The sequence below is a fragment of the Oncorhynchus clarkii genome, chromosome 13 (genome assembly GCF_045791955.1).
Source record: "Oncorhynchus clarkii lewisi isolate Uvic-CL-2024 chromosome 13, UVic_Ocla_1.0, whole genome shotgun sequence".
Classification (NCBI taxonomy): domain Eukaryota; kingdom Metazoa; phylum Chordata; class Actinopteri; order Salmoniformes; family Salmonidae; genus Oncorhynchus; species Oncorhynchus clarkii.
The window spans coordinates 13866457-13886050 of NC_092159.1; the positions used below are offsets into that span (position 1 = coordinate 13866457).

The following is a 19594-nucleotide window of genomic DNA, read 5'->3' on the forward strand; positions in this document are numbered from 1 at the left end:
AGGATAGTACTTAGATACAACATTCTAAAGTTCTCCTTGACTCCATTGTTTGTTTTATTTATTGAACCTTTATTTTGACAGGGAGTCATTCTGAGACCAAGGCCTCTTTTGGGGAAAAGCCCTGTAATTACAAAACATACACACATCAATACACTACGGAAGCACAACAGATACAGAACACAATCATAGAAAACAATTCTTCAAAAAACACATTCTTCAGTAAAAGGTTCCATGCAACCAAGGGTTCTGAAATTCTTTCCGTTCCCAGAATACCTTGTGGGTTTGTTATGTCCTCGACAGTGAAATGCTTCATTTGACAAGCAGGATTTGGGGGAATGGATTATGTCTCAGAGCATTAAATTTACATCCTTATTATAGACAGTCATTTTTCTTCTACCATGTGATTTGGGTGCCTGTCGGTTGTTGGTTTTCCACAAAAAAAAACACAAAATCCTCTTTGTAATTGAGCCTTTAGCGTCAATTTCCTGCCCCAGATGCTTCCTCCAATGGGTGTGTATGTGTGTGATCGAGAGGATGGTTGTTGGTTTATGCTAAGAGGAATTTTATTTCCTAACTGTGCCTAGAAATAGAAGGTATGTAACCTAGATGACTAGCTGGTCATCACTCCAGATTCAGGAGACATGGTTCAGGAGATTCAGGAGACATGGTTCAGGAGATTCAGGAGACATGGTTCAGGAGATTCAGGAGACATGCTTCAGGAGATTCAGGAGACATGGTGGATTTGCATTGAAAACTGAACATCAGGAAGGCTGTGCCCTAGATTAGAAAGTCTGCTCTGCAATTCATTCAACATCACATATGATTTTGTTTTTCTTCTAAACCAACCTCTGTCCGTATCACAGTCCTGTACTGCACAGTCCATCTGCCGGTGTAAACCTAAAGCCAGCCTTCTCCCTTTAGTCTAGACGAGGTCACTGCTCTGCTCCTCTCTATGGCAGACCAGGGACACCTGCACAATGGCCCATGGTTTGGTCGAATGAATGAATGCTTACGAGCCTGCTGGTGCCTACCACCGCTCAGTCAGACTGCTCTATCAAATCATACACTTAGTTATAACATAATAACACACAGAAATACGAGCCTTAGGTCATTAATGTGGTCAAATCTGGAAACTATCATTTCGAAAACAAAACGTTTATTCTCTCAGTGAAATACAGAACCGTTCCGTATTTTATCTAACGGGTGGCATCCATAAGCCTAAATATTGCTGTTACATTGTACAACCTTCATTGTTATGTCATAATTATGTAAAATTCTGACAAATTAGTTTGCAACGAGCCAGGCGGCCCAAACTGTTGCATATACCCTGACTCTGCGTGCAATGAACGCAAGAGAAGTGACACAATTTCCCTAGATAATATTGCCTGCTGACATGAATTTCTTTTAACTAAATATGCAGGTTTAAAAATATATACTTGTGTATTGATTTTAAGAAAGGCATTGATGTTTATGGTTAGGTACATTGATGTTTATGGTTAGGTACATTGATGTTTATGGTTAGGTACATTGATGTTTATGGTTAGGTACATTGATGTTTATGGTTAGGTACATTGATGTTTATGGTTAGGTACATTGATGTTTATGGTTAGGTACATTGATGTTTATGGTTAGGTACATTGATGTTTATGGTTAGGTACATTGATGTTTATGGTTAGGTACATTGATGTTTATGGTTAGGTACATTGATGTTTATGGTTAGGTACATTGATGTTTATGGTTAGGTACATTGATGTTTATGGTTAGGTACATTGATGTTTATGGTTAGGTACATTGATGTTTATGGTTAGGTACATTGATGTTTATGGTTAGGTACATTGATGTTTATGGTTAGGTACATTGATGTTTATGGTTAGGTACATTGATGTTTATGGTTAGGTACATTGATGTTTATGGTTAGGTACATTGATGTTTATGGTTAGGTACATTGATGTTTATGGTTAGGTACATTGATGTTTATGGTTAGGTACATTCGTGCAACGATTGTGCTTTTTTTGCAAATACGCTTTTGTTAAATCATCCCCCGTTTGGCGAAGTTGGTTGTCTTTTGTTAGGAAGAAATGGTCTTCACACAGTTCGCAACGAGCCAGACGGCCCAAACTGCTGCATATACCCTGACTCTGTTGCATAAGATGCAAGTGAAGTGACAATTTCCCTAGTTAAAATAAGTTCATGTTAGCAGGCAATATTAGCTATATATGCAGGTTTAAAAATATATACTTGTGTATTGATTTTAAGAAAGGTGTTTATGTTTAGGTACATTGGTGCAACGGCAGTGCTTTTTTCGCGAATGAGCTTGTTAAATCATCACCCGTTTGGCGAAGTAGGCTGTAATTCGATGATAAATTAACAGGCACCTCATCGATTATATGCAAAGCAGGACAAGCTAGATAAACTAGTAATATCATCAACCATGTGTAGTTAACTAGTGATCATGTGAAGATTGATTGTTTTTTATAAGATAAGTTTAATGCTAGCTAGCACCTTACCTTGGCTCCTTACTGCACTCGCATAACAGGTAGTCAGCCTGCCACGCAGTCTCCTCGTGGAGTGCAATCAGCCATAAACCGTGTCCAAAAATGCAGATTACCGATTGTTATGAAAACTTGAAATCGGCCCTAATTAATCGGCGATTCCGATTAATCGGTCGACCTCTATTCCCTACATAGTGCACTACTTTTTACCAGGGCCCACTATGTAGGGTATAGGGTGCCATTTGGGATGCAGACTGACAGACTAGAGACCCTAGAGGCATGGAGCTGCATACTACACTACAGGCACCCCTCCAGATTCCTTTAGCCCAGATCGCTGCATCTCAACCAGGGTTCTGGTTTCCCGTCTTGGGCCCCTCTCAAAGCCCAGGGAGTGTTGGACTAGCAGCATCGCTGGCTGAGTCGCTAGATGTCGTGGGCTGTTATGTGTCCTATACTGCAGTGCAAAGGAGTATTAGGTTCATATACATATGAAGATTTCAAAAACTGCTGAACAAATCAAATCAAGTCTTTCAGGACTGTTTCTGGGAGTAGTTTCCTACTGGGCACAGACGTCATTTCAACGTCTAGTTTAGATTTACATTTGGTTGAGTTGTCAACTAATGTGAATTAAACTTGAAATCAACAAAAAATGTCACCTTGTCATTGGATTTAGATTACAAGTTTTAGTGAAGAAAATACAGAAATCCCTTAGTTTGATGACTTTTTGCAAATCAACTCCAATCAGTCATCACATTGATTATACTTCTTTATGACGTGGAACAGTTTTGATTCAACCAGTTTTTGCACGGTTGGTTGTGTTCCATGGCTGAATGTTGCTTTGTAGCAGGACTGGCATGACAACCACACACTGGTCAGCTAAAGTAGAGAGACTGGCAGCCAGGCCTGTTTCTACCCAGGAGCCAAGGTCACTGTTTAGAATAACCCACTTTGTGTAAAGCTAGAGACTCAGGGAGGTATATAAGGGTAGCACTTAGCCAGCGTGGGTCTGTGTGGGTCTGCACTTAGCCAGCCTGGGTCTGTGTGGGTCTGCACTTAGCCAGCGTGGGTCTGCACTTAGCCAGCGTGGGTCTGTGTGGGTCTGCACTTAGCCAGCCTGGGTCTTTGTGGGTCTGCACTTAGCCAGCGTGGGTCTGCACTTAGCCAGCGTGGGTCTGTGTGGGTCTGCACTTAGCCAGTCTGGGTCTGTGTGGGTCTGCACTTAACCAGCCTGGGTCTGTGTGGGTCTGCACTTAGCCAGCCTGGGTCTGCACTTAGCCAGCGTGGGTCTGTGTGGGTCTGCACTTAGCCAGCGTGGGTCTGTGTGGGTCTGCACTTAGCCAGCGTGGGTCTGCACTTAGCCAGCGTGGGTCTGTGTGGGTCTGCACTTAACCAGCCTTGGTCTGTGTGGGTCTGCACTTAGCCAGCGTGGGTCTGTGTGGGTCTGCACTTAGCCAGCGTGGGTCTGTGTGGGTCTGCACTTAGCCAGCGTGGGTCTGCACTTAGCCAGCCTGGGTCTGTGTGGGTCTGCACTTAGCCAGCCTGGGTCTGTGTGGGTCTGCACTTAGCCAGCCTGGGTCTGTGTGGGTCTGCACTTAGCCAGCCTGGGTCTGTGTGGGTCTGCACTTAGCCAGCCTGGGTCTGTGTGGGTCTGCACTTAGCCAGCCTGGGTCTGTGTGGGTCTGCACTTAGCCAGCCTGGGTCTGTGTGGGTCTGCACTTAGCCAGCCTGGGTCTGTGTGGGTCTGCACTTAGCCAGCCTGGGTCTGTGTGGGTCTGCACTTAGCCAGCGTGGGTCTGTGTGGGTCTGCACTTAGCCAGCCTGGGTCTGTGTGGGTCTGCACTTAGCCAGCGTGGGTCTGTGTGGGTCTGCACTTAGCCAGCCTGGGTCTGTGTGGGTCTGCACTTAGCCAGCCTGGGTCTGTGTGGGTCTGTGGAGAGGTTGTTTTTGTTTACGTGGTTTAAGCAACAGGAGTTTGTTAAAGAGTGTATGTGTCTGTCATTACCGAGCATGATTATAGGGGTCATTAGCTGTGTGTGTGTGTGGTTTCTGAGTGGGCTTCTACTTCCACTCTCGTTATCCTTAATTACACTGATTGACATCATGGCACCTCTCACTTCCCTTTGTGATGTTTCAGTAGCACCATCATTATCAACAGATAATAGCTGATTCACTGTTCTATCGGTTACAACACACACACACACACACACACACACACACGCGCGCGCACACACACCATGTTGATTACGTATCTCTTAGCACCAGTAACAGACTGTTATTATCCAGCATATTGATGAGAGAGAAGCACCATAAACATCATATTGATGAGAGAGAAGCATCATAAACACCATATTGATGAGAGAGAAGCACCATAAACACCATATTGATGAGAGAGAAGCACCATAAACACCATATTGATGAGAGAGAAGCACCATAAACACCATATTGATGAGAGAGAAGCACCATAAACACCATATTGATGAGAGAGAAACACCATAAACACCATATTGATGAGAGAGAAGCACCATAAACACCATATTGATGAGAGAGAAACACCATAAACACCATATTGATGAGAGAGACACCATAAACACCATATTGATGAGAGAGAAACACCATATTAATGAGAGAGAAACACCATAAACACCATATTGATGAGAGAGAAGCACCATAAACACCATATTGATGAGAGAGAAGCACCATAAACACCATATTGATGAGAGAGAAGCACCATAAACACCATATTGATGAGAGAGAAGCACCATAAACACCATATTGATGAGAGAGAAACATCATAAACACCATATTGATGAGAGAGAAGCACCATAAACACCATATTAATGAGAGAGAAACACCATAAACACCATATTGATGAGAGAGAAACACCATAAACACCATATTGATGAGAGAGAAACACCATATTGATGAGAGAGAAACACCATATTAATGTGAGAGAAACACCATAAACACCATATTGATGAGAGAGAAACACCATAAACACCATATTGATGAGAGTGAAAGACCATATTGATGAGAGTGAAACACCATAAACACCATATTGATGAGAGAGAAACACCATAAACACCATATTGATGAGAGAGAAACACCATAAACACCATATTGATGAGAGAGAAACACCATAAACACCATATTAATGAGAGAGAAGCACCATAAACACCATATTGATGAGAGAGAAACACCATATTAATGAGAGAGAAACACCATAAACACCATATTGATGAGAGAGAAGCACCATAAACACCATATTAATGAGAGAGAAGCACCATAAACTCCATATTGATGAGAGAGACACCATAAACACCATATTGATGAGAAACACCATATTAATGAGAGAGAAACACCATAAACACCATATTGATGAGAGAGAAGCACCATAAACACCATATTGATGAGAGAGAAGCACCATAAACACCATATTGATGAGAGAGAAGCACCATAAACACCATATTGATGAGAGAGAAACACCATAAACACCATATTGATGAGAGAGAAGCACCATAAACACCATATTGATGAGAGAGAAACACCATAAACACCATATTGATGAGAGAGAAACACCATAAACACCATATTGATGAGAGAGAAGCACCATAAACACCATATTGATGAGAGAGAAACACCATAAACACCATATTGATGAGAGAGAAGCACCATAAACACCATATTGATGAGAGAGAAGCACAAAAACACCATATTGATGAGAGAGAAACACCATAAACACCATATTGATGAGAGAGAAGCACCATAAACACCATATTAATGAGAGAGAAGCACCATAAACACCATATTGATGAGAGAGAAGCACCATAAACACCATATTGATGAGAGAGAAACACCATAAACACCATATTGATGAGAGAGAAGCACCATAAACACCATATTGATGAGAGAGAAGCACCATAAACACCATATTGATGAGAGAGAAACACCATATTGATGAGAGAGAAGCACCATAAACACCATATTAATGAGAGAGAAACACCATAAACACCATATTGATGAGAGAGAAGCACCATAAACACCATATTAATGAGAGAGAAGCACCATAAACACCATATTAATGAGAGAGAAGCACCATAAACACCATATTGATGAGAGAGAAGCACCATAAACACCATATTGATGAGAGAGAAACACCATATTGATGAGAGAGAAGCACCATAAACACCATATTAATGAGAGAGAAACACCATAAACACCATATTGATGAGAGAGAAGCACCATAAACACCATATTAATGAGAGAGAAGCACCATAAACACCATATTAATGAGAGAGAAGCACCATAAACACCATATTGATGAGAGAGAAGCACCATAAACACCATATTAATTGTTTGTTCCTGATTCAGCTTCATGTTGTGGTTGTGATTCAACGTGTCTGTTGTAGTTGTTGGCGCACGGGCGCACACACACACACACACACATACATACACACAATGTTTTAGAGTCTCTGCCTGGCGCAGCCTAGTTCTACTGCTTTCATATTGAACGTTGACCTTCCGTGTGTCAGATGTGAGAATACGATGCCCTTCCTTTGTCTTTGATGGCTGGTGGGAATCTGTCCTACAAAGAACATGTTGTCATTCATAGTTTATGTGCTACTGTACCTTCATTGAGTCTCAACTTTGGGACTTTGACATGTTGATTGAAGTGTTCTTCCTGTGATGTCAAAAAATGTAGCTTAGTATTTTGTTTGTTCTTAACTTCTAAGAGCCAGTCTTCTGAGACAATGACAAGATGTTGTATTCCAAAGCCCTTTATCTCGTGTTCCCTCTGCCAATCCAAGGTGTATCCAGTCTTCTTGTCTCTCTCTCTTTCTCTCTCTCTATCGTTCTCTCTCTTTCTCTCTCTCTCTGAATTACAGTGCCTTGAGAAAGTATTCGGCCCCCTTGAACTTTGCAACCTTTTGCCACATTTCAGGCTTCAAACATAAAGATATAAAACTGTATTTTTTTGTGAAGAATCAACAACAAATGGGACACAATCATGAAGTGGAACGACATTTATTGGATATTTCAAACTTTTTTAACAAATCAAAAACTGAAAAATTGGGCGTGCAAAATTATTCAGCCCCTTTACTTTCAGTGCAGCAAACTCTCTCCAGAAGTTCAGTGAGGATCTCTGAATGATCCAATGTTGACCTAAAAAGATTTCCCAAGCTTTAAACATCCCAAGGAGCACTGTGCAAGCGATAATATTGAAATGGAAGGAGTATCAGACCACTGCAAATCTACCAAGACCTGCCGTCCCTCTAAACTTTCAGCTCATACAAGGAGAAGACTGATCAGAGATGCAGCCAAGAGGCCCATGATCACTCTGGATGAACTGCAGAGATCTACAGCTGAGGTGGGAGACTCTGTCCATAGGACAACAATCAGTCATATATTGAACAAATCTGGCCTTTATGGAAGAGTGGCAAGAAGAAAGCCATTTCTTAAAGATATCCATTAAAAATTGTCGGTTAAAGTTTGCCACAAGCCACCTGGGAGACACACCAAACATGTGGAAGCAGGTGCTCTGGTCAGATGAAACCAAAATTGAACTTTTTGGCAACAATGCAAAATGTTATGTTTGGCGTAAAAGCAACACAGCTCATCAGCCTGAACACACCATCCCCACTGTCAAACATGGTGGTGGCAGCATCATGGTTTGACCTGCTTTTCTTCAGCAGGGACAGGGAAGATGGTTAAAATTGATGGGAAGATGGATGGAGCCAAATACAGGACCATTCTGGAAGAAAACCTGATGGAGTCTGCAAAAGACCTGAGACTGGGACGGAGATTTGTCTTCCAACAAGACAATGATCCAAAACATAAAGCAAAATCTACAATGGAATGGTTCAAAAATAAACATATCCAGGTGTTAGAATGGCCAAGTCAAAGTCCAGACCTGAATCCAATCGAGAATCTGTGGAAAGAACTGAAAACTGCTGTTCACAAATGCTCTCCATCCAACCTCACTGAGCTCGAGCTGTTTTGCAAGGAGGAATGGGAAAACATTTCAGTCTCTCGATGTGCAAAACTGATAGACATACCCCAAGCGACTTAGCTGTAATCGCAGCAAAAGGTGGCGCTACAAAGTATTAACTTAAGGGGGCTGAATAATTTTGCACGCCCAATTTTTCAGTTTTTGATTTGTTAAAAAAGTTTGAAATATCCAATAAATGTCGTTCCACTTCATGAGTGTGTCCCACTTGTTGTTGATTCTTCACAAAAAAATACAGTTTTATATCTTCATGTTTGAAGCCTGAAATGTGGCAAAAGGTCGCAAAGTTCAAGGGGGCCGAATACCTTCGCAAGGCACTGTATGTGTTCAGTCATGATGGGTACAGGCCCAGAGACTTTCCTGGTCAGGTAGCAGAAAAAACTGTTGTCTCTAGTCAGAATACATAACCTGTATATTTGACTAGGCCTGAATGCAGTAATTGAAAGATGACACAGTAAAGGACATTTCCACTGTTACCTGTTCCACCTTTGCATACAGTAGACTCACAGTATTGTAGAGGTGGCCTCCCATGGTCTGTCCCCTGCTCTCCCATGGTCTGTCTCCTGCTCTCCCATGGTCTGTCTCCTGCTCTCCCCCTGCACTCAGTTCATGTCACATTCAAGATCAATCTAGTCAACTTGACCCAGAGTAGCACCTCTCATCTCTTGGTCCAGTTAACTACGACAGAACGGCTACAACTCTGATTGTTTTGGAGTGGTTGAACTCCTTCCAAAACCTTGTTTCGTCCTTATCTACACGCACACACACACATGCACACAACCATCTCCATCCACATCAATACAGGAAGAAGATGGAGTAACCAATCGCTGTCTCCTCCTTCTCTCCATTAACTCTCCCTCCTTCTCTCCATTATCTCTCCACTCTGTCTCCCCCTTCTCTCCATTAACTCTCCCTCCTTCTCTCCATTATCTCTCCACTCTGTCTCCCCCTTCTCTCCATTAACTCTCCCTCCTTCTCTCCATTATCTTTCCACTCTGCCTTTCCCTTCTCTCCATTAACTCTCCCTCCTTCTCTCCATTATCTTTTCACTCTGTCTTCCCCTTCTCTCCATTATCTCTCCCTCCTCTACATTATCTCCACTCTGTCTGAGTGTGTGTGTGTTTACTAGTGTCATAATACACACAGCTGCACAGACACTGAATGCATTGTTCAGTGTCCCAGGAAATGAACCAAACGTAGTTACCCTGTGTTAAACATTACCCCGACATTACTGTAACACACACACATATATACAGTATATTCATGCTACACACACACCATAGCTGCTGCTTCCAGACTCTTATTTAGAACTGCTAATACTGAACAATTTAAACACTTGCCCCCCCAACCCCCCCTGCCCTGATATATGTGTAAATATTGGACTATAAATTGTGCCTTCCTGTATTATACTTATGCTAGAATGTTTATTCTGTTCTACTGAGACATTTACTTTATGTTCCTATCTTTTATTGTTTGTTATTGTTGTTGCATTGTCAAAAAGGAACCTGCCAGTAAGCATCGAGTTGGACAGTGTATACCATGTGTATCCTGTACAACTGGAAACACACCCCCTCTGACAGCATTACCCTCTACCCTGAAACACATACCTCTGGAACATGGATTAGGGGGTTACTTAGGATCGCTGTCCTAGAAATATAAACCTAGACAGGTTGTAGTGTGTTAATACAGGCGTGGCAGCTCTGGGGGTGTGTTCTCTATGTCATGATGACATACTGCTCTGTTGTGTTCAGGCCTGTAGAGGTACAGATTGCTAGCCTGAAACCCAAACTAAATACTGCTATCTTTCACTATGGTTTCACTTCATGGAGGTACAGAAGGGATAGTAAAGCCATATTCAGTTCAGAGTCCAGGTTAATAGATGACAGGTGGAGGGAGAAGGTTTTTAGCCTGGGGGACAGATATGTTTGCTCTGTTAGCTTTAGGTGATTCATGTGATGTCTCCCTGTAATGCTCTTAACCTGTCAACCCTAACCTGCTGTCTCTGTTAGTCCTCCTACTGACCACCATCACACTACACTATCTCTGTTAGTGTAGTTTCATAGTGGTCAGTAGGAGGACTAACTGAGGTAGTGTCATAGTGGTCAGTAGGAGGACTAACAGAGGTAGTGTCATAGTGGTCAGTAGGAGGACTAACTGAGGTAGTGTCATAGTGGTCAGTAGGAGGACTAACAGAGGTAGTGTCATAGTGGTCAGTAGGAGGACTATCTCTGTTAGTGTAGTTTCATAGTGGTCAGTAGGAGGACTAACAGAGGTAGTGTCATAGTGGTCAGTAGGAGGACTAACAGAGGTAGTGTCATAGTGGTCAGTAGGAGGACTAACAGAGATAGTGTAGTGTCATAGTGGTCAGTAGGAGGACTAACTGAGGTAGTGTCATAGTGGTCAGTAGGAGGACTAACTGAGGTAGTGTCATAGTGGTCAGTAGGAGGACTAACAGAGGTAGTGTCATAGTGGTCAGTAGGAGGACTAACAGAGGTAGTGTCATAGTGGTCAGTAGGAGGACTAACTGAGGTAGTGTCATAGTGGTCAGTAGGAGGACTAACAGAGGTAGTGTCATAGTGGTCAGTAGGAGGACTATCTCTGTTAGTGTAGTTTCATAGTGGTCAGTAGGAGGACTAACAGAGGTAGTGTCATAGTGGTCAGTAGGAGGACTAACAGAGATAGTGTAGTGTCATAGTGGTCAGTAGGAGGACTAACTGAGGTAGTGTCATAGTGGTCAGTAGGAGGACTAACAGAGATAGTGTCATAGTGGTCAGTAGGAGGACTAACAGAGGTAGTGTCATAGTGGTCAGTAGGAGGACTAACTATCTCTGTTAGTGTAGTTTCATAGTGGTCAGTAGGAGGACTAACTGAGGTAGTGTCATAGTGGTCAGTAGGAGGACTAACTATCTCTGTTAGTGTAGTTTCATAGTGGTCAGTAGGAGGACTAACAGAGGTAGTGTCATAGTGGTCAGTAGGAGGACTAACTATCTCTGTTAGTGTAGTTTCATAGTGGTCAGTAGGAGGACTAACTGAGGTAGTGTCATAGTGGTCAGTAGGAGGACTAACTATCTCTGTTAGTGTAGTTTCATAGTGGTCAGTAGGAGGACTAACTGAGGTAGTGTCATAGTGGTCAGTAGGAGGACTAACAGAGGTAGTTTCATAGTGGTCAGTAGGAGGACTAACAGAGGTAGTGTCATAGTGGTCAGTAGGAGGACTAACTATCTCTGTTAGTGTAGTTTCATAGTGGTCAGTAGGAGGACTAACAGAGGTAGTGTCATAGTGGTCAGTAGGAGGACTAACAGAGATAGTGTCATAGTGGTCAGTAGGAGGACTAACTATCTCTGTTAGTGTAGTTTCATAGTGGTCAGTAGGAGGACTAACTGAGGTAGTGTCATAGTGGTCAGTAGGAGGACTAACAGAGATAGTGTCATAGTGGTCAGTAGGAGGACTAACTATCTCTGTTAGTGTAGTTTCATAGTGGTCAGTAGGAGGACTAACAGAGGTAGTGTCATAGTGGTCAGTAGGAGGACTAACAGAGATAGTGTCATAGTGGTCAGTAGGAGGACTATCTCTGTTAGTGTAGTTTCATAGTGGTCAGTAGGAGGACTAACAGAGGTAGTGTCATAGTGGTCAGTAGGAGGACTAACTGAGATAGTGTCATAGTGGTCAGTAGGAGGACTAACAGAGGTAGTGTCATAGTGGTCAGTAGGAGGACTAACAGAGGTAGTGTCATAGTGGTCAGTAGGAGGACTAACTATCTCTGTTAGTGTAGTTTCATAGTGGTCAGTAGGAGGACTAACAGAGGTAGTGTCATAGTGGTCAGTAGGAGGACTAACAGAGGTAGTGTCATAGTGGTCAGTAGGAGGACTAACTATCTCTGTTAGTGTAGTTTCATAGTGGTCAGTAGGAGGACTAACAGAGGTAGTGTCATAGTGGTCAGTAGGAGGACTAACAGAGGTAGTGTCATAGTGGTCAGTAGGAGGACTAACTATCTCTGTTAGTGTAGTTTCATAGTGGTCAGTAGGAGGACTAACAGAGGTAGTTTCATAGTGGTCAGTAGGAGGACTAACAGAGGTAGTGTCATAGTGGTCAGTAGGAGGACTAACAGAGGTAGTGTCATAGTGGTCAGTAGGAGGACTAACAGAGGTAGTGTCATAGTGGTCAGTAGGAGGACTAACTGAGGTAGTGTCATAGTGGTCAGTAGGAGGACTAACTGAGGTAGTGTCATAGTGGTCAGTAGGAGGACTAACAGAGATAGTGTAGTGTCATAGTGGTCAGTAGGAGGACTTAACTATCTCTGTTAATTAGTCCTCTTACTGACCACTATGACACTACAGTATCTCTGTTAGTTAGTCCTCCTACTAACCCCTATAACGCTGTACAGATGATCACACACCATAACACAACACAGAGACACAGGAAGCCAGCCAAGCCTGCAGTACATACTGGTGTCCGTTTACCATAAACCGTTTTTATCAGCATTCTGTCAGCGTTCCCATCTCAACACTTCTGGGAAACAGGAGAAGGGGGTACGTCGTTGTTCACTCACTGATGCAGGGGGAGAGGAATGCAAACACTTGACCTCATGTTGGGACCGTGTTGGAAAAATAAAATGGCCGCCGATCTAAACCACACATCAAAGGAGTTGGGTGCTTTGGTCATGTTTGGGAAAGACAACTCATTCAGTTCTAATGGCTTTAGTTTAGAGAGGAGACCCATCCAGGATCCGATAGAATCGGTTATTTAGACTATTCCTGACTTCAAATGATGGAACACACAGCAAAAGAGGAGGTCAGAAGGGGAGTATCAGAGTATGATTGCAAAACTTACAAAATGTATCAACTTTTGGCCAGGCACCACAGGCGAAATGAAATTTTTGCATCTACCTATCCCATTAAGAGATTTATTGGTGTCCATAATGTCTATAAACGCCATCATATACACCTTAGCCAAATACATTTAAACTCAGTTTTTAACCATTCCTGGCATTTAATCCAAGTAAAAATCCCCTGTCTTAGGTCAGTTAGGATCACCACTTTTATTTTAATAATGTGAAATGTCAGAATAATAGTAGAGATAATTATTTATTTCAGCTTTTATTTCTTTCATCACATTCCCAGTGGGTCAGAAGTTTACATACACTCAATTAGTATTTGGTAGCATTGCCTTTAAATTGTTTAACTTGGGTCAAACGTTTCGGGTAGCCTTCCACAAGCTTCCCACAATAAGTTGGGTGAATTTTGGCCCATTCCTCCTGACAGAGCTGGTGTAACTGAGTCAGGTTTGTAGGCCTCCTTGCTCGCACATGCATTTTCCATTCTGCCCACAAATATTCTACGGGATTGAGGTCAGGGCTTTGTGATGGCCACTCCAATACCTTGACTTTGTTGTCCTTAAGCCATTTTGCCACAACTTTGGAAGTATGCTTGGGGTCATTGTCCATTTGGAAGACCCATTTGCGACCAAGCTTTAACTTCCTGACTGATGTCTTGAGATGTTGCTATAATATATCCACATCATTTTCCTCCTCATGATGCCATATATTTTGTGAAGTGCACCAGTCCCTCCTGCAGCAAAGCACCCCCACAACATGATGCTGCCACCCCGTGCTTCACGGTTGGGAGGGTGTTCTTCAGCTTGCAAGCCTCCCCCTTTTTCCTCCAAACATAACGATGGTCATTATGGCCAAACAGTTCTATTTTTGTTTCATCAGATCGGAGGACATTTCTCCAAAAAGTACTATCTCTGTCGCCATGTGCAGTTACAAACCGTAGTCTGGCTTTTTAATGGCGGTTTTGGAGCAGTGGCTTCTTCCTTGCTGAGCGGCCTTTCAGGTTATGTCGATATAGGACTCGTTTTACTGTGGATCTAGATACTTTTGTTACGGTTTCCTCCAGCATCTTCACTAAAATTATGTAAATTAGCCTATCAGAAGCTTCTAAAGGCATGACATCATTTTCTGGAATTTTCCAAGCTGTTTAAAGGCACAGTCAACTTAGTGTATGTAAACTTCTGACCCACTGAAATTGTGATACAGTGAATTATAAGTGAAATAATCTGTCTGAAAAATGACTTGTGTCATGCACAAAGTAGATGTCCTAACCGACTTGCCAAAACTATAGTTTGTTAACAAGACATATGTGGAGTGGTTGAAAAACTAGTTTTAATGACTCCAACATAAGTATGTATGTAAACTTCCGACTTCAACTGTACATATATATATTTATATTCCGGACTGATATTTCTTAATTTGTTTCTTTTATTTTTCAGGGTTTGGGTGTATTGTTAGGTATTACTGCACTGCTGAAGCTAGCAACATAAGCATTTCGCAACACCTGTGATAACATCTGCAAAATATGTGTACGCAACAAATAAAATTGATTTTGGTACATTAACATTCATATTTTCAAAAAAATAAACATAAAAATGTAAAAAACTTTCAAATGTAATGAAAATGTATATTTTCTTTAGTTTATCATACCAACATCACCAACATAGATACAAAAAGTTGATTGTGATAGGATTAAGAGAAAATGAACCCCTATTAAGGTGTGATGCCTGGCCTTAAGACAATATGTGACTTTTGTTTTACATCAGTTTCAGTCAGCTGGTTTCTCCTTTCTCCCTGGTATATTATTTCATGAATACAATGAGCAAAGTCATGGCTGCTTGGCCTCTTCCTTGTCTTAAACTCTTAGTAAGCAGCCCGTATCCATGGTAATGTGACATATGAGCAGAGCCAATGACCAACACTAGCTGTCCTTTCTAAACACTGTGTTTTATCGAGCCCATTGATTGTCGTTGGGTAGTCAGTGTGTGTTGTTGAGTGGTAGGGGATGAGAGATCCGGACTCAGGGCTGGTGGTGCCAGCTGGGGATGGCATTAGACTGTTGAGTTATACAGTAAACGCTCAGTCAGTTGGTATGAAGGGTGACAGAGCCCATCCAATGCTCTGAATTGATTGAGTTGGTCTTGAGGCTATATGTAGTCTTTTGCAGAATAGTGTAAAGGCTAAGCTGCTGGATGGTTTGGTTATCTGTGGGATCAATGGCCCGGCTGCGTTCCCCTCCTGTAAAGTGATGATAAGCTTGCAAGTGTGTGTGTGTGTGTGTGTGCAGAGTGTTACATCACGAGGAAGAAGATGTGTCCATCAATATTTAATCACAACCACTCTAATCTTAACCACATTCACTGACATTTAATCACTCACACAAACACACACACACACACACACACTAACACACACACATGTATAAAAAAAATTGGGGGTGTATTTTATTAGGATCCCCATTAGCTTTTGCGAAAGCAGCAGCTCCTCTTCCTGGGGTCCAACACAGAACATGAAACATACTACAGAACATTAATAGACCAGAACAGCTCAAGGACAGAACTCCATTTAAAAACAGCACACAGCCTACATCAATGCATACACACAATATCTAGGTCAAATAGGGGAAAGGAGTTGTAATACCCTTTTTCTGACACACACACACACCACTAACACCCCTCTAATCTTTCACACAGCCCTGTCAAATCTAACACACTATCCACCCACCACAACACAGTCACCACTGTCTCCATGATCAAAGCGAGGGATGTCTCCTCTACCACAGTCAAGTATAACTCTTTCAGACTGTCTTCTGTTTATGGTTCTATTCTCTATGTAGCCTAATGCACTACTGTTGACCAGAGCAAAGGCTCGTCTTCTGTTTTCGTCTTCTGTTTTTACTTCATGCTAAAACACAGTCTTACTCAAAGACTGATCTAGGATCAGCTTACTCTCGCTGGGCCGGTTTCCTGGGCACAGATTTAAGCCTGTAGACTAAAAAACATGTTCAATGGAGATTCTTCATTGGAAGTGTTTCTGTCAAGACTTGGGTTAATGTCTGTCTGGGAAAGTATGATTCCATGTATAACCTCTTGGTCGTGTTGTAATGGAGTATTGCACAATAGGAAGACCATCCCTTTTGATTTCCTCTCTCAGCTGAAGACACAAGACTCAATAACACACAAGAGAGTTAGTCCCCAAGAACCAGGCTGAAACCTCATTGATAAGGAGCCACGTTTGATTTACAGCCTTGACCTGATAAACTAGATGATAAAGGTCTATTGTTTAGGCTGCGGCCTGCAGAAATGTGGTCACGCTGTGCTTCTGTAGACACACACACACACACACACACAATGTTCTCTAGCTAGGTACACTCAATGCTCTAGCTAGCTACCTCCCCAGATATGCACAATGCCTTCTTCTCCAGTACAGTGGGTATGTAGAACATGGCACATAGAAACGGTGGGGGTGTGTTACCTCAGAGCGACAGTGTGTTAGCGATGTGCCATGGTGATTTGTAACTTGACAGTATACTTCCAAAACACTGCCCTATAATACTGCTGCGAGAGGGAAGGAGAGCGAGAGAGAGGGAACAAGTAAAAAGAGAAGAGTTAGAATGAGAGCAGGAGAGAGGGAAAGAGAAGAGTTAGAATAAGAGCAGGAGAGAGGGAAAGCGAGAAGGGAGGGGGCCCGTGTGTGACAGCCGGCCCCTGATTGGTCAGACTGCAGTGTGTGTTCCCTCAGTGGGCAGAGGATTAAGCCTATCACGTGGTTCCTTTAGCTCCTTTTCACACAAACACACCCACACACCCACAGCTGTTGAAATCTCTTTCTCCTCCGCTGCGGTCGCAGCAGCCAAAGCAGCGAGAGAGTGGAGTGTGTGTGGCAGTCGAATCTGGGACTAGCAGCAACTCTGTTGTCTTCAGGCAGTTCATTTTTTGGTTTGGTCCAGGACCAACATATAGGATCAACTGGAGAAGGGAGACGAAGAAGCAGTGAACGGACTGTTTTTTCTCTCTCCTTCTCTCTCTCCCTCTTTTCATCAGCGTCCCCGTGGATCTACTCTGGGATTTCTAAACGAGGCGAGGAAGTAGACATGCGTTTTGACTGGCGTTTCTATTCCAGGTTCTATCAGATTCACTGACTGAGTACAGGGGACACAATAAGGTCAGTTAGCTAAGCGTGTTTTTTTGTGTGTGTACTACTGACTTGACTATTCCTACCGAATCAAGTTTTTAAATTGGACTGAATTGAATGTGAAACCTATTTGAGCACTAAACTACGAGGTCAGTTAGCTGAAGCCCGTTTCTTTGTGTATGTTGTTGACTGTCCCTACTTCAACTACATGAGTTGACTGAACTCATTTCAATCTGTGAGCTGTGATTTGTGATTTCAAGCTGTTTGTTCAACTGCCAATTTAAGGGTGAATTCCAGGCTTCCACGATGAACACCCGTTGGTTGTGTTGCCTCTCTCTCTCTCTCTCAACATGCTTAGCACTGAGTCAATGGAGACTAGGTAGATTAGTTGTACTCATCAGCTAAACAGTAAGAATGCATACTGCCCAGTACACTAATATACTACCTAGAGGTCTGAAGAGTACAGCGTGTACTCTGCTTACAGTGCATCGTCAAAGTTCAAGTTGAAACGCTTAACTGTCCAGTAAGGGTTGAACGGACGTTTCTGATTGGCTTGCATGGCTCGGTTACAGCCACAATCCAACCTGGCCAGGCCTACGTAACTTAACTTCACAGCAGCCACGTCATAGATGATGTACATTACGTGGTTACAACACCATGCTTTCACTGGTAGATTATTCAGTGGGGTTTTGTGTCCTCACTTTGTTTATTTTGAAAGCACACACACACCCCGCCCACCTACAATGTGTACGGCCACGCAGCACAGTAGATAGCCATCTATAATTAGTGTGTGGGATTGTTTCCTGGTATTGTTCCCGTACGGTCGGCAACGCGACCCAAAAGCCTCACCCTATTAATAGGGGTAATGGCTAAAAGAGAGGCCGTAGAATTCAGCAGGCATGATAACAAATAGTAGAGAGGGGATGAGGTGTGTGAGAGAGAAAGAGAGAGAAACTGTATTTAGACATAATGTAACATTTGAAATGTCTCTATTCCTTTGTAATGTTTACTTTGTTTATATTGTTTATTTCACTTTTGTTTATTATCTGTTTCACTTGCTTTGGCAATATAAACGTATGTTTCCCAAGCAAATAAAGCCCATTGAATTGAGTGGGGGGGGGGTGACGACACTGTAGCAGGATAGCTGTCAACAGAAGAGAGGAGGGGTAAGGTGTGTAGGACTGTATGGAAAGCGTTCTAATCTGTCCTCCCTGCTGGAGTTAGTTCAAGGCTAAATGTCATCCTGACATGAGGTGAGGTAACTGGAGTAATGAAGAGAGAATTCCACTATGCACATTTGTGATTTATTCGGGCTTCCTGGATAAGCTTTAGTTTCAGTCAGAGTTGACCTTTCCTCAGACCACACTCTCCTCCACATAGTGACACATTATGTCTGAAGCCGTGGAAGGGGTGTGTGGCCGGCGGCAGAGCAGTAGGCCAAAGGTTGAAAGGTTGATAGGTCAGAGATTGCTGTTACTTTGCTTCAGGCAAGCAGTCGAGACCAACCGGATAACAGTCACAGTCTGGTGCTCCTTAAGCAGTCTCTTGAGTCAAAACGGTATTTTGCAGTCAGCATGGTATGCTTCCCCTGAGTAGTTTATATTTATTAATTTATTTATTTTGTTGATCAATTTGATCTGACAAAGCTTTGTCGTCTGTCAACAGAGACACAAGACTGAAATAAACTGCTTTAGGTGGTGCCTTATTGACAGTCCAATCATGTCAGTGTGTTTTAATTTATTTTATTCTAGTTCGTGTGAGCTCACCTTTTTGACCTTTCACCCCTTAACTCTGGTTCCGAAACTAAATGTCATGCTGTGTGAAACTCCCGCCGGGTGACCCGAGTGACGGGAACATTGGGAAGGGGACAAAGGGAACATTGAGGGCTCAGGAGGGAGCGCTCTGGGAACTGGGCATCTTGTGACTGGGTACTGAGCAGGGATACTGCTGTCCTGTGTTTATCTGGGTCTGTGGTTGTGTTGTGGTTTTACGGGGAGCCTTGTGTTATAAGCACTGACCGAAGTGTGTGTCTGTGTGTGTGAGCCTGTCTGCTGCTTCTATTGTGGTTGTGTAGATATTCAATACACATTGTGATACTTTGTGAAAGAGGTGTGTGTGCTTAAGTAGTTATTC

General features: G+C 42.7%; 1 protein-coding gene across 18 annotated transcripts in view; it reads left to right on the plus strand.

Moving 5' to 3' along the window:
* Positions 1-19594, plus strand: part of LOC139424438 (adducin 3 (gamma) a) — a 144475-nt gene that overhangs the window by 78576 nt on the left and 46305 nt on the right. For 3 of the 18 annotated variants that reach the window (XM_071176237.1, XM_071176249.1, XM_071176242.1), the window contains exon 1: positions 17139-17491. The exons of 11 other annotated variants lie outside the window; for them this stretch is intronic. The gene's annotated coding sequence lies outside the window, so the exon portion shown is untranslated. Of the gene's footprint in view, positions 1-17114; positions 17611-19594 lie in introns of those variants that run through there. 4 more of the 18 variants (XM_071176250.1, XM_071176246.1, XM_071176256.1 and 1 more) reach the window with 4 other exon arrangements.